This window comes from Hyla sarda, unplaced genomic scaffold, assembly GCF_029499605.1.
Source record: "Hyla sarda isolate aHylSar1 unplaced genomic scaffold, aHylSar1.hap1 scaffold_447, whole genome shotgun sequence".
NCBI classification, from domain to species: domain Eukaryota; kingdom Metazoa; phylum Chordata; class Amphibia; order Anura; family Hylidae; genus Hyla; species Hyla sarda.
The window spans coordinates 156,292-169,513 of record NW_026610460.1 but is presented as its reverse complement, the minus strand read 5'-3'; the positions used below and the strand labels follow the sequence as shown (position 1 = coordinate 169,513).

At 46.9% G+C, this 13,222-nt stretch overlaps 5 non-coding genes and 1 pseudogene across 5 annotated transcripts; all 6 read right to left on the bottom strand.

Annotated features, from left to right (window-relative positions):
• Positions 1–926: 926 nt before the first annotated feature.
• On the bottom strand, positions 927–1,144 carry LOC130335074 (U2 spliceosomal RNA; annotated as a pseudogene).
• A 2,100-nt stretch (positions 1,145–3,244) lies between these two features.
• Positions 3,245–3,435, bottom strand: LOC130335021 (U2 spliceosomal RNA). Its single transcript, XR_008876732.1, has one exon. It is a non-coding gene; the product is annotated as a U2 spliceosomal RNA (small nuclear RNA).
• Positions 3,436–5,526: 2,091 nt separating this feature from the next.
• LOC130335020 (U2 spliceosomal RNA) lies at positions 5,527–5,717 on the bottom strand. Its single transcript, XR_008876731.1, has one exon. It is a non-coding gene; the product is annotated as a U2 spliceosomal RNA (small nuclear RNA).
• A 2,095-nt stretch (positions 5,718–7,812) lies between these two features.
• LOC130335019 (U2 spliceosomal RNA) lies at positions 7,813–8,003 on the bottom strand. Its single transcript, XR_008876730.1, has one exon. It is a non-coding gene; the product is annotated as a U2 spliceosomal RNA (small nuclear RNA).
• A 2,096-nt stretch (positions 8,004–10,099) lies between these two features.
• LOC130335017 (U2 spliceosomal RNA) lies at positions 10,100–10,290 on the bottom strand. The gene has a single exon (XR_008876728.1). It is a non-coding gene; the product is annotated as a U2 spliceosomal RNA (small nuclear RNA).
• Positions 10,291–12,396: 2,106 nt separating this feature from the next.
• LOC130335016 (U2 spliceosomal RNA) lies at positions 12,397–12,587 on the bottom strand. The gene has a single exon (XR_008876727.1). It is a non-coding gene; the product is annotated as a U2 spliceosomal RNA (small nuclear RNA).
• Between the last annotated feature and the right edge of the window lie 635 nt (positions 12,588–13,222).

Here is a 13,222-nt window from a genome sequence, read left to right as displayed (position 1 = left end):
TCCTGTCCCCTCTTTGGGTGGGCCCAGCCTTGACCCACCCATCGTAGTTTTTGCTTTATGGGGACAGGAATTAAAATCGTGATTTTCCTCTCCGCAGAGGTTGCACCTTATCGTATGGCTACATCTTGAGGCTATGTGACCTTCTTGGCCACACCTATTGCAGCGAATCACACGCTCCGCGCCGCAGGTCTCCTGGGTGTGGCCAAACCTCAAGCAATTTCGGCAATACATAGGCATTTGAGGATAGAACAGGAAGCCCCGAACTCTCCCGATGGCAAAATTTGGGGGCGGATGGCAAAGACCCCCAATACCACCGGGATCCTTACGGAGCTTGACCCAGAACTTCCTCTTGCCGTTCCAGAACCGCACGGAGTTCAAGATTTTGTTTGCGAATCGCACCTCTTCGCAGTATCGCCGAAGAAAAGTGGCTATATCCTCCGTGGTCACATGAGGGCTGTGCATAGCCACCACCAACGGTATATGTTCCTCACCATAGAGGAACTGGAACGAAAGACCGTCGAGTCGATCGTCCCTCTGGTCCGCACCAGACAAGGTTGCATAGATGTTATCGCAACACGCCGTGGCCGTGAAGGTGACGGTATACAGGCCACGGCTTTCCTGGTCATTTAGACACAGGATGTCCTCCCTATTGAGGCGGAAGTAGTCAAGAAGAATCACCTCCGCAATGAAGCGGAGGTTCTTCAACTGACGATGGCTCTCCGACACCTCTATGCGGATGGTATTTCGCATCGACATTTCCCCAGAGGGGAAAGCCCAGGAGAACGGCATCTTCCACACCCAGGGACTAAGCCCCTTCCCCAATAGCAGCAGGGGCTCGGAATCCCGCTATAAAAGCGGAACCCTTACCCAAGGCAGAGGTCGGGGGTACCCTAGGTGCTTCCGAAGCTACAGGTAACGCTCAACGTACCGAAAATGCCTTCTGAGACACAAGGTCCCAGAGACAGGGGGATCGCAACCCGTTGTCCGTGGACTAAGCCCGCTCCCCAATAGCAGCAAGGGGGTGAAGTCCCTCCGTAAGGAGAGACAATCCCCCAAGGCCGAGAAGCGGGGTACCACAGACACCTTCCGACCAGACCAAATGCAGATACTACACTTGATCTTAGCCAAAAGGCCGAGAAGCGATAACCGTGAAAGGGGCGGGCCCAACAAGGTCCCCTTCATGGGCACTATCACTGCTTGCTGTCAGGGAGGCTGCCAGACAATTTTCCATGCACACTCTGGGCTGGGGGGCAGTCAACCACCAGTACACACAGCAGAACCTAAACCCATACCATTATTGCTAAGCAGCAAGACAGGGGCCCATTGCACTCCCACGGGGCCTTTTTAAATGCAATCCATAACCCGGATTTGCCAGGAACCCTTCTTACTCCTCCTACTTGCATGTGACACTGGGCTTAGGATCTGCATAGGAAACACACACACAAGCACACACCTACCTTTGTTGCCTGCAGATGCCTCCTTGGCTGTCCCCAAACGGTATCAAACCAACACCCACGGGAAGCTGTAAGCATAGAGGACATGCCTGCACCCCATTGGACTTACCTGTGTGGGTTAAATCCGGGTTATTTGACAACCTATGGCGGTGATGGTTCTGCTCAGGCAGAGCAGTGCTGATGCTCCTCATAAAGCTGTCGCTGCTGTGAAGGTTCTAGGTGACATCACAATCCCTATGGTTACATACACAACAAAGCTGGGTTGTTGTTGTTTACACTCTGCAAGGCCTGTGGAAGTGAGTGACATCATAGCACTGTAGTTCTGAGGGTTCTAGATGGATGCAACAATCTCCTGTTGCTTCTATGAAGGCCATAATAGACGACATCACCAAACAGCTCCATAGTCACATACACAGCAAAGGAGAGATGTTGTTTACACCTAGTGATGTCAGTGGTATTGAGTGACATCACAGCACAGTGCTAAGGCTCCTGGGCCTGGACACAGCAGCGGCTGCAATATCTCAACGGAGAATACGTTTATATATATGTGTGTGTGTGCGCGTATATATATATATATATATATATATATATATATATATATATATATATATATATATCTCCGCCGAAATCACTTTTAAACCCATTTCCACCTTTTTTTCCCTTCTCTTCCTCTTACTTTTTTTTCACGTTTTTTTACGTTTTTCTCCTTTTCGCCTCTTTTCTGGGCGTATTATTCTTCTTTTTCTTCTTTTTTTTCGTCTAATGCATACCCCATCAGTGCAGCAATGCTTATTCAATACCGCCAGCAGATGGAGACACTGGGGGATAATTTTCTAAGGATTTATACTGATTTTTCCTGTCTGAATTTGTCGCACAGAAAGTTGCAGGCCAAATATGTGTGACATTTCTGCGACTTTAGCTTCTAGAGCATTTTTACAACATTATACATAGGTGCTGAATACATAAAAAGCGACTGTTCAGCGACAGACAAGTCGCATCGGCTGAAAGTAGGCCAGAATGTCAGTCCATGTTGGAGCAGGTTTAGATACAGTCTAAAGCATAGATCTCAAAGTCTGTGCACAGAATTTAGCAAGGGCCGCGCACCTTCTGATGCATCGGGTAGGTGCACTATAGCATAGCCTAACCCTCTGTACTTTGGTCTATATTGATGCGGGACATAGACAGCCAGCTGATGACCAATCCATTAGTGCAATGGATGGCTGGAAGCATTTGTCTTTGCCTTTGCAATACCACAGAAGCAATGCATGGTCAATGTACAGCAATGACACACCTGTGTGAACAGCCAGGAGACCCCCCCATGTTATGTTACATAGTTACATAGTTAGTACGGTCGAAAAAAGACATATGTCCATCAAGTTCAACCAGGGAATTAAGGGGTAGGGGTGTGGCGCGATATTGGGGAAGGGATGAGATTTTATATTTCTTCATAAGCATTAATCTTATTTTGTCAATTAGGAACATTCAGCACCCACCCGCTATCAAGGCAGCTGCCTATCATGTCATGCCCTACCTGCACAGGTGTGCTGGCTACTCAAATGATCCAATTAAGGAGGCCATTTAGTCAGCAGCAGCAGAAGTCCTGTGCCTGGACGCTCCAACAGCGGCCAGACACAAGCAGAAGCAGCAGAAGCAGCAGCAGCACCACCTTTTGTTTTTTGGCTGCAGCAGCAGCAGCAGCAGCAGCAGCAAGGCCCACAGGGCTGGCTAGCTGGCTAGCCAGCAAGCAGGTAGCAATGAAAGTAGGAATCTTTCTTTTTAACCCTGTAAGGGGGTGGTGCACTGTACCCGAAGATACTGCCATATCGGGTCAATGCATAGGGCGACGGAAGCAAGCTTCGAAATCGGCCCCCGTTCTCAAAAATCCATTTAATATATGGTCCCCAGATAGGGGACGTATCAGATATTAAACTGATAAGAACAGATACTACACTTGATCTTAGCCAAAAGGCCGAGAAGCGATAACCGTGAAAGGGGCGGGCCCAACAAGGTCCCCTTCATGGGCACTATCACTGCTTGCTGTCAGGGAGGCTGCCAGACAATTTTCCATGCACACTCTGGGCTGGGGGGCAGTCAACCACCAGTACACACAGCAGAACCTAAACCCATACCATTATTGCTAAGCAGCAAGACAGGGGCCCATTGCACTCCCACGGGGCCTTTTTAAATGCAATCCATAACCCGGATTTGCCAGGAACCCTTCTTACTCCTCCTACTTGCATGTGACACTGGGCTTAGGATCTGCATAGGAAACACACACACAAGCACACACCTACCTTTGTTGCCTGCAGATGCCTCCTTGGCTGTCCCCAAACGGTATCAAACCAACACCCACGGGAAGCTGTAAGCATAGAGGACATGCCTGCACCCCATTGGACTTACCTGTGTGGGTTAAATCCGGGTTATTTGACAACCTATGGCGGTGATGGTTCTGCTCAGGCAGAGCAGTGCTGATGCTCCTCATAAAGCTGTCGCTGCTGTGAAGGTTCTAGGTGACATCACAATCCCTATGGTTACATACACAACAAAGCTGGGTTGTTGTTGTTTACACTCTGCAAGGCCTGTGGAAGTGAGTGACATCATAGCACTGTAGTTCTGAGGGTTCTAGATGGATGCAACAATCTCCTGTTGCTTCTATGAAGGCCATAATAGACGACATCACCAAACAGCTCCATAGTCACATACACAGCAAAGGAGAGATGTTGTTTACACCTAGTGATGTCAGTGGTATTGAGTGACATCACAGCACAGTGCTAAGGCTCCTGGGCCTGGACACAGCAGCGGCTGCAATATCTCAACGGAGAATACGTTTATATATATGTGTGTGTGTGCGCGTATATATATATATATATATATATATATATATATATATATATATATATTTCTCCGCCGAAATCACTTTTAAACCCATTTCCACCTTTTTTTCCCTTCTCTTCCTCTTACTTTTTTTTCACGTTTTTTTACGTTTTTCTCCTTTTCGCCTCTTTTCTGGGCGTATTATTCTTCTTTTTCTTCTTTTTTTTCGTCTAATGCATACCCCATCAGTGCAGCAATGCTTATTCAATACCGCCAGCAGATGGAGACACTGGGGGATAATTTTCTAAGGATTTATACTGATTTTTCCTGTCTGAATTTGTCGCACAGAAAGTTGCAGGCCAAATATGTGTGACATTTCTGCGACTTTAGCTTCTAGAGCATTTTTACAACATTATACATAGGTGCTGAATACATAAAAAGCGACTGTTCAGCGACAGACAAGTCGCATCGGCTGAAAGTAGGCCAGAATGTCAGTCCATGTTGGAGCAGGTTTAGATACAGTCTAAAGCATAGATCTCAAAGTCTGTGCACAGAATTTAGCAAGGGCCGCGCACCTTCTTATGCATCGGGTAGGTGCACTATAGCATAGCCTAACCCTCTGTACTTTGGTCTATATTGATGCGGGACATAGACAGCCAGCTGATGACCAATCCATTAGTGCAATGGATGGCTGGAAGCATTTGTCTTTGCCTTTGCAATACCACAGAAGCAATGCATGGTCAATGTACAGCAATGACACACCTGTGTGAACAGCCAGGAGACCCCCCCATGTTATGTTACATAGTTACATAGTTAGTACGGTCGAAAAAAGACATATGTCCATCAAGTTCAACCAGGGAATTAAGGGGTAGGGGTGTGGCGCGATATTGGGGAAGGGATGAGATTTTATATTTCTTCATAAGCATTAATCTTATTTTGTCAATTAGGAACATTCAGCACCCACCCGCTATCAAGGCAGCTGCCTATCATGTCATGCCCTACCTGCACAGGTGTGCTGGCTACTCAAATGATCCAATTAAGGAGGCCATTTAGTCAGCAGCAGCAGAAGTCCTGTGCCTGGACGCTCCAACAGCGGCCAGACACAAGCAGAAGCAGCAGAAGCAGCAGCAGCACCACCTTTTGTTTTTTGGCTGCAGCAGCAGCAGCAGCAGCAGCAAGGCCCACAGGGCTGGCTAGCTGGCTAGCCAGCAAGCAGGTAGCAATGAAAGTAGGAATCTTTCTTTTTAACCCTGTAAGGGGGTGGTGCACTGTACCCGAAGATACTGCCATATCGGGTCAATGCATAGGGCGACGGAAGCAAGCTTCGAAATCGGCCCCCGTTCTCAAAAATCCATTTAATATATGGTCCCCAGATAGGGGACGTATCAGATATTAAACTGATAAGAACAGATACTACACTTGATCTTAGCCAAAAGGCCGAGAAGCGATAACCGTGAAAGGGGCGGGCCCAACAAGGTCCCCTTCATGGGCACTATCACTGCTTGCTGTCAGGGAGGCTGCCAGACAATTTTCCATGCACACTCTGGGCTGGGGGGCAGTCAACCACCAGTACACACAGCAGAACCTAAACCCATACCATTATTGCTAAGCAGCAAGACAGGGGCCCATTGCACTCCCACGGGGCCTTTTTAAATGCAATCCATAACCCGGATTTGCCAGGAACCCTTCTTACTCCTCCTACTTGCATGTGACACTGGGCTTAGGATCTGCATAGGAAACACACACACAAGCACACACCTACCTTTGTTGCCTGCAGATGCCTCCTTGGCTGTCCCCAAACGGTATCAAACCAACACCCACGGGAAGCTGTAAGCATAGAGGACATGCCTGCACCCCATTGGACTTACCTGTGTGGGTTAAATCCGGGTTATTTGACAACCTATGGCGGTGATGGTTCTGCTCAGGCAGAGCAGTGCTGATGCTCCTCATAAAGCTGTCGCTGCTGTGAAGGTTCTAGGTGACATCACAATCCCTATGGTTACATACACAACAAAGCTGGGTTGTTGTTGTTTACACTCTGCAAGGCCTGTGGAAGTGAGTGACATCATAGCACTGTAGTTCTGAGGGTTCTAGATGGATGCAACAATCTCCTGTTGCTTCTATGAAGGCCATAATAGACGACATCACCAAACAGCTCCATAGTCACATACACAGCAAAGGAGAGATGTTGTTTACACCTAGTGATGTCAGTGGTATTGAGTGACATCACAGCACAGTGCTAAGGCTCCTGGGCCTGGACACAGCAGCGGCTGCAATATCTCAACGGAGAATACGTTTATATATATGTGTGTGTGTGCGCGTATATATATATATATATATATATATATATATATATATATATATATTTCTCCGCCGAAATCACTTTTAAACCCATTTCCACCTTTTTTTCCCTTCTCTTCCTCTTACTTTTTTTTCACGTTTTTTTACGTTTTTCTCCTTTTCGCCTCTTTTCTGGGCGTATTATTCTTCTTTTTCTTCTTTTTTTTCGTCTAATGCATACCCCATCAGTGCAGCAATGCTTATTCAATACCGCCAGCAGATGGAGACACTGGGGGATAATTTTCTAAGGATTTATACTGATTTTTCCTGTCTGAATTTGTCGCACAGAAAGTTGCAGGCCAAATATGTGTGACATTTCTGCGACTTTAGCTTCTAGAGCATTTTTACAACATTATACATAGGTGCTGAATACATAAAAAGCGACTGTTCAGCGACAGACAAGTCGCATCGGCTGAAAGTAGGCCAGAATGTCAGTCCATGTTGGAGCAGGTTTAGATACAGTCTAAAGCATAGATCTCAAAGTCTGTGCACAGAATTTAGCAAGGGCCTCGCACCTTCTGATGCATCAGGTAGGTGCACTATAGCATAGCCTAACCCTCTGTACTTTGGTCTATATTGATGCGGGACATAGACAGCCAGCTGATGACCAATCCATTAGTGCAATGGATGGCTGGAAGCATTTGTCTTTGCCTTTGCAATACCACAGAAGCAATGCATGGTCAATGTACAGCAATGACACACCTGTGTGAACAGCCAGGAGACCCCCCCATGTTATGTTACATAGTTACATAGTTAGTACGGTCGAAAAAAGACATATGTCCATCAAGTTCAACCAGGGAATTAAGGGGTAGGGGTGTGGCGCGATATTGGGGAAGGGATGAGATTTTATATTTCTTCATAAGCATTAATCTTATTTTGTCAATTAGGAACATTCAGCACCCACCCGCTATCAAGGCAGCTGCCTATCATGTCATGCCCTACCTGCACAGGTGTGCTGGCTACTCAAATGATCCAATTAAGGAGGCCATTTAGTCAGCAGCAGCAGAAGTCCTGTGCCTGGACGCTCCAACAGCGGCCAGACACAAGCAGAAGCAGCAGAAGCAGCAGCAGCACCACCTTTTGTTTTTTGGCTGCAGCAGCAGCAGCAGCAGCAGCAGCAGCAAGGCCCACAGGGCTGGCTAGCTGGCTAGCCAGCAAGCAGGTAGCAATGAAAGTAGGAATCTTTCTTTTTAACCCTGTAAGGGGGTGGTGCACTGTACCCGAAGATACTGCCATATCGGGTCAATGCATAGGGCGACGGAAGCAAGCTTCGAAATCGGCCCCCGTTCTCAAAAATCCATTTAATATATGGTCCCCAGATAGGGGACGTATCAGATATTAAACTGATAAGAACAGATACTACACTTGATCTTAGCCAAAAGGCCGAGAAGCGATAACCGTGAAAGGGGCGGGCCCAACAAGGTCCCCTTCATGGGCACTATCACTGCTTGCTGTCAGGGAGGCTGCCAGACAATTTTCCATGCACACTCTGGGCTGGGGGGCAGTCAACCACCAGTACACACAGCAGAACCTAAACCCATACCATTATTGCTAAGCAGCAAGACAGGGGCCCATTGCACTCCCACGGGGCCTTTTTAAATGCAATCCATAACCCGGATTTGCCAGGAACCCTTCTTACTCCTCCTACTTGCATGTGACACTGGGCTTAGGATCTGCATAGGAAACACACACACAAGCACACACCTACCTTTGTTGCCTGCAGATGCCTCCTTGGCTGTCCCCAAACGGTATCAAACCAACACCCACGGGAAGCTGTAAGCATAGAGGACATGCCTGCACCCCATTGGACTTACCTGTGTGGGTTAAATCCGGGTTATTTGACAACCTATGGCGGTGATGGTTCTGCTCAGGCAGAGCAGTGCTGATGCTCCTCATAAAGCTGTCGCTGCTGTGAAGGTTCTAGGTGACATCACAATCCCTATGGTTACATACACAACAAAGCTGGGTTGTTGTTGTTTACACTCTGCAAGGCCTGTGGAAGTGAGTGACATCATAGCACTGTAGTTCTGAGGGTTCTAGATGGATGCAACAATCTCCTGTTGCTTCTATGAAGGCCATAATAGACGACATCACCAAACAGCTCCATAGTCACATACACAGCAAAGGAGAGATGTTGTTTACACCTAGTGATGTCAGTGGTATTGAGTGACATCACAGCACAGTGCTAAGGCTCCTGGGCCTGGACACAGCAGCGGCTGCAATATCTCAACGGAGAATACGTTTATATATATGTGTGTGTGTGCGCGTATATATATATATATATATATATATATATATATATATATATATATATATATATATATTTTCTCCGCCGAAATCACTTCCATTTCCACCTTTTTTTCCCTTCTCTTCCTCTTACTTTTTTTTCACGTTTTTTTACGTTTTTCTCCTTTTCGCCTCTTTTCTGGGCGTATTATTCTTCTTTTTCTTCTTTTTTTTCGTCTAATGCATACCCCATCAGTGCAGCAATGCTTATTCAATACCGCCAGCAGATGGAGACACTGGGGGATAATTTTCTAAGGATTTATACTGATTTTTCCTGTCTGAATTTGTCGCACAGAAAGTTGCAGGCCAAATATGTGTGACATTTCTGCGACTTTAGCTTCTAGAGCATTTTTACAACATTATACATAGGTGCTGAATACATAAAAAGCGACTGTTCAGCGACAGACAAGTCGCATCGGCTGAAAGTAGGCCAGAATGTCAGTCCATGTTGGAGCAGGTTTAGATACAGTCTAAAGCATAGATCTCAAAGTCTGTGCACAGAATTTAGCAAGGGCCTCGCACCTTCTGATGCATCAGGTAGGTGCACTATAGCATAGCCTAACCCTCTGTACTTTGGTCTATATTGATGCGGGACATAGACAGCCAGCTGATGACCAATCCATTAGTGCAATGGATGGCTGGAAGCATTTGTCTTTGCCTTTGCAATACCACAGAAGCAATGCATGGTCAATGTACAGCAATGACACACCTGTGTGAACAGCCAGGAGACCCCCCCATGTTATGTTACATAGTTACATAGTTAGTACGGTCGAAAAAAGACATATGTCCATCAAGTTCAACCAGGGAATTAAGGGGTAGGGGTGTGGCGCGATATTGGGGAAGGGATGAGATTTTATATTTCTTCATAAGCATTAATCTTATTTTGTCAATTAGGAACATTCAGCACCCACCCGCTATCAAGGCAGCTGCCTATCATGTCATGCCCTACCTGCACAGGTGTGCTGGCTACTCAAATGATCCAATTAAGGAGGCCATTTAGTCAGCAGCAGCAGAAGTCCTGTGCCTGGACGCTCCAACAGCGGCCAGACACAAGCAGAAGCAGCAGAAGCAGCAGCAGCACCACCTTTTGTTTTTTGGCTGCAGCAGCAGCAGCAGCAGCAGCAAGGCCCACAGGGCTGGCTAGCTGGCTAGCCAGCAAGCAGGTAGCAATGAAAGTAGGAATCTTTCTTTTTAACCCTGTAAGGGGGTGGTGCACTGTACCCGAAGATACTGCCATATCGGGTCAATGCATAGGGCGACGGAAGCAAGCTTCGAAATCGGCCCCCGTTCTCAAAAATCCATTTAATATATGGTCCCCAGATAGGGGACGTATCAGATATTAAACTGATAAGAACAGATACTACACTTGATCTTAGCCAAAAGGCCGAGAAGCGATAACCGTGAAAGGGGCGGGCCCAACAAGGTCCCCTTCATGGGCACTATCACTGCTTGCTGTCAGGGAGGCTGCCAGACAATTTTCCATGCACACTCTGGGCTGGGGGGCAGTCAACCACCAGTACACACAGCAGAACCTAAACCCATACCATTATTGCTAAGCAGCAAGACAGGGGCCCATTGCACTCCCACGGGGCCTTTTTAAATGCAATCCATAACCCGGATTTGCCAGGAACCCTTCTTACTCCTCCTACTTGCATGTGACACTGGGCTTAGGATCTGCATAGGAAACACACACACAAGCACACACCTACCTTTGTTGCCTGCAGATGCCTCCTTGGCTGTCCCCAAACGGTATCAAACCAACACCCACGGGAAGCTGTAAGCATAGAGGACATGCCTGCACCCCATTGGACTTACCTGTGTGGGTTAAATCCGGGTTATTTGACAACCTATGGCGGTGATGGTTCTGCTCAGGCAGAGCAGTGCTGATGCTCCTCATAAAGCTGTCGCTGCTGTGAAGGTTCTAGGTGACATCACAATCCCTATGGTTACATACACAACAAAGCTGGGTTGTTGTTGTTTACACTCTGCAAGGCCTGTGGAAGTGAGTGACATCATAGCACTGTAGTTCTGAGGGTTCTAGATGGATGCAACAATCTCCTGTTGCTTCTATGAAGGCCATAATAGACGACATCACCAAACAGCTCCATAGTCACATACACAGCAAAGGAGAGATGTTGTTTACACCTAGTGATGTCAGTGGTATTGAGTGACATCACAGCACAGTGCTAAGGCTCCTGGGCCTGGACACAGCAGCGGCTGCAATATCTCAACGGAGAATACGTTTATATATATGTGTGTGTGTGCGCGTATATATATATATATATATATATATATATATATATATATATATATATATATATTTCTCCGCCGAAATCACTTTTAAACCCATTTCCACCTTTTTTTCCCTTCTCTTCCTCTTACTTTTTTTTCACGTTTTTTTACGTTTTTCTCCTTTTCGCCTCTTTTCTGGGCGTATTATTCTTCTTTTTCTTCTTTTTTTTCGTCTAATGCATACCCCATCAGTGCAGCAATGCTTATTCAATACCGCCAGCAGATGGAGACACTGGGGGATAATTTTCTAAGGATTTATACTGATTTTTCCTGTCTGAATTTGTCGCACAGAAAGTTGCAGGCCAAATATGTGTGACATTTCTGCGACTTTAGCTTCTAGAGCATTTTTACAACATTATACATAGGTGCTGAATACATAAAAAGCGACTGTTCAGCAACAGACAAGTCGCATCGGCTGAAAGTAGGCCAGAATGTCAGTCCATGTTGGAGCAGGTTTAGATACAGTCTAAAGCATAGATCTCAAAGTCTGTGCACAGAATTTAGCAAGGGCCTCGCACCTTCTGATGCATCAGGTAGGTGCACTATAGCATAGCCTAACCCTCTGTACTTTGGTCTATATTGATGCGGGACATAGACAGCCAGCTGATGACCAATCCATTAGTGCAATGGATGGCTGGAAGCATTTGTCTTTGCCTTTGCAATACCACAGAAGCAATGCATGGTCAATGTACAGCAATGACACACCTGTGTGAACAGCCAGGAGACCCCCCCATGTTATGTTACATAGTTACATAGTTAGTACGGTCGAAAAAAGACATATGTCCATCAAGTTCAACCAGGGAATTAAGGGGTAGGGGTGTGGCGCGATATTGGGGAAGGGATGAGATTTTATATTTCTTCATAAGCATTAATCTTATTTTGTCAATTAGGAACATTCAGCACCCACCCGCTATCAAGGCAGCTGCCTATCATGTCATGCCCTACCTGCACAGGTGTGCTGGCTACTCAAATGATCCAATTAAGGAGGCCATTTAGTCAGCAGCAGCAGAAGTCCTGTGCCTGGACGCTCCAACAGCGGCCAGACACAAGCAGAAGCAGCAGAAGCAGCAGCAGCACCACCTTTTGTTTTTTGGCTGCAGCAGCAGCAGCAGCAGCAGCAGCAGCAGCAAGGCCCACAGGGCTGGCTAGCTGGCTAGCCAGCAAGCAGGTAGCAATGAAAGTAGGAATCTTTCTTTTTAACCCTGTAAGGGGGTGGTGCACTGTACCCGAAGATACTGCCATATCGGGTCAATGCATAGGGCGACGGAAGCAAGCTTCGAAATCGGCCCCCGTTCTCAAAAATCCATTTAATATATGGTCCCCAGATAGGGGACGTATCAGATATTAAACTGATAAGAACAGATACTACACTTGATCTTAGCCAAAAGGCCGAGAAGCGATAACCGTGAAAGGGGCGGGCCCAACAAGGTCCCCTTCATGGGCACTATCACTGCTTGCTGTCAGGGAGGCTGCCAGACAATTTTCCATGCACACTCTGGGCTGGGGGGCAGTCAACCACCAGTACACACAGCAGAACCTAAACCCATACCATTATTGCTAAGCAGCAAGACAGGGGCCCATTGCACTCCCACGGGGCCTTTTTAAATGCAATCCATAACCCGGATTTGCCAGGAACCCTTCTTACTCCTCCTACTTGCATGTGACACTGGGCTTAGGATCTGCATAGGAAACACACACACAAGCACACACCTACCTTTGTTGCCTGCAGATGCCTCCTTGGCTGTCCCCAAACGGTATCAAACCAACACCCACGGGAAGCTGTAAGCATAGAGGACATGCCTGCACCCCATTGGACTTACCTGTGTGGGTTAAATCCGGGTTATTTGACAACCTATGGCGGTGATGGTTCTGCTCAGGCAGAGCAGTGCTGATGCTCCTCATAAAGCTGTCGCTGCTGTGAAGGTTCTAGGTGACATCACAATCCCTATGGTTACATACACAACAAAGCTGGGTTGTTGTTGTTTACACTCTGCAAGGCCTGTGGAAGTGAGTGACATCATAGCACTGTAGTTCTG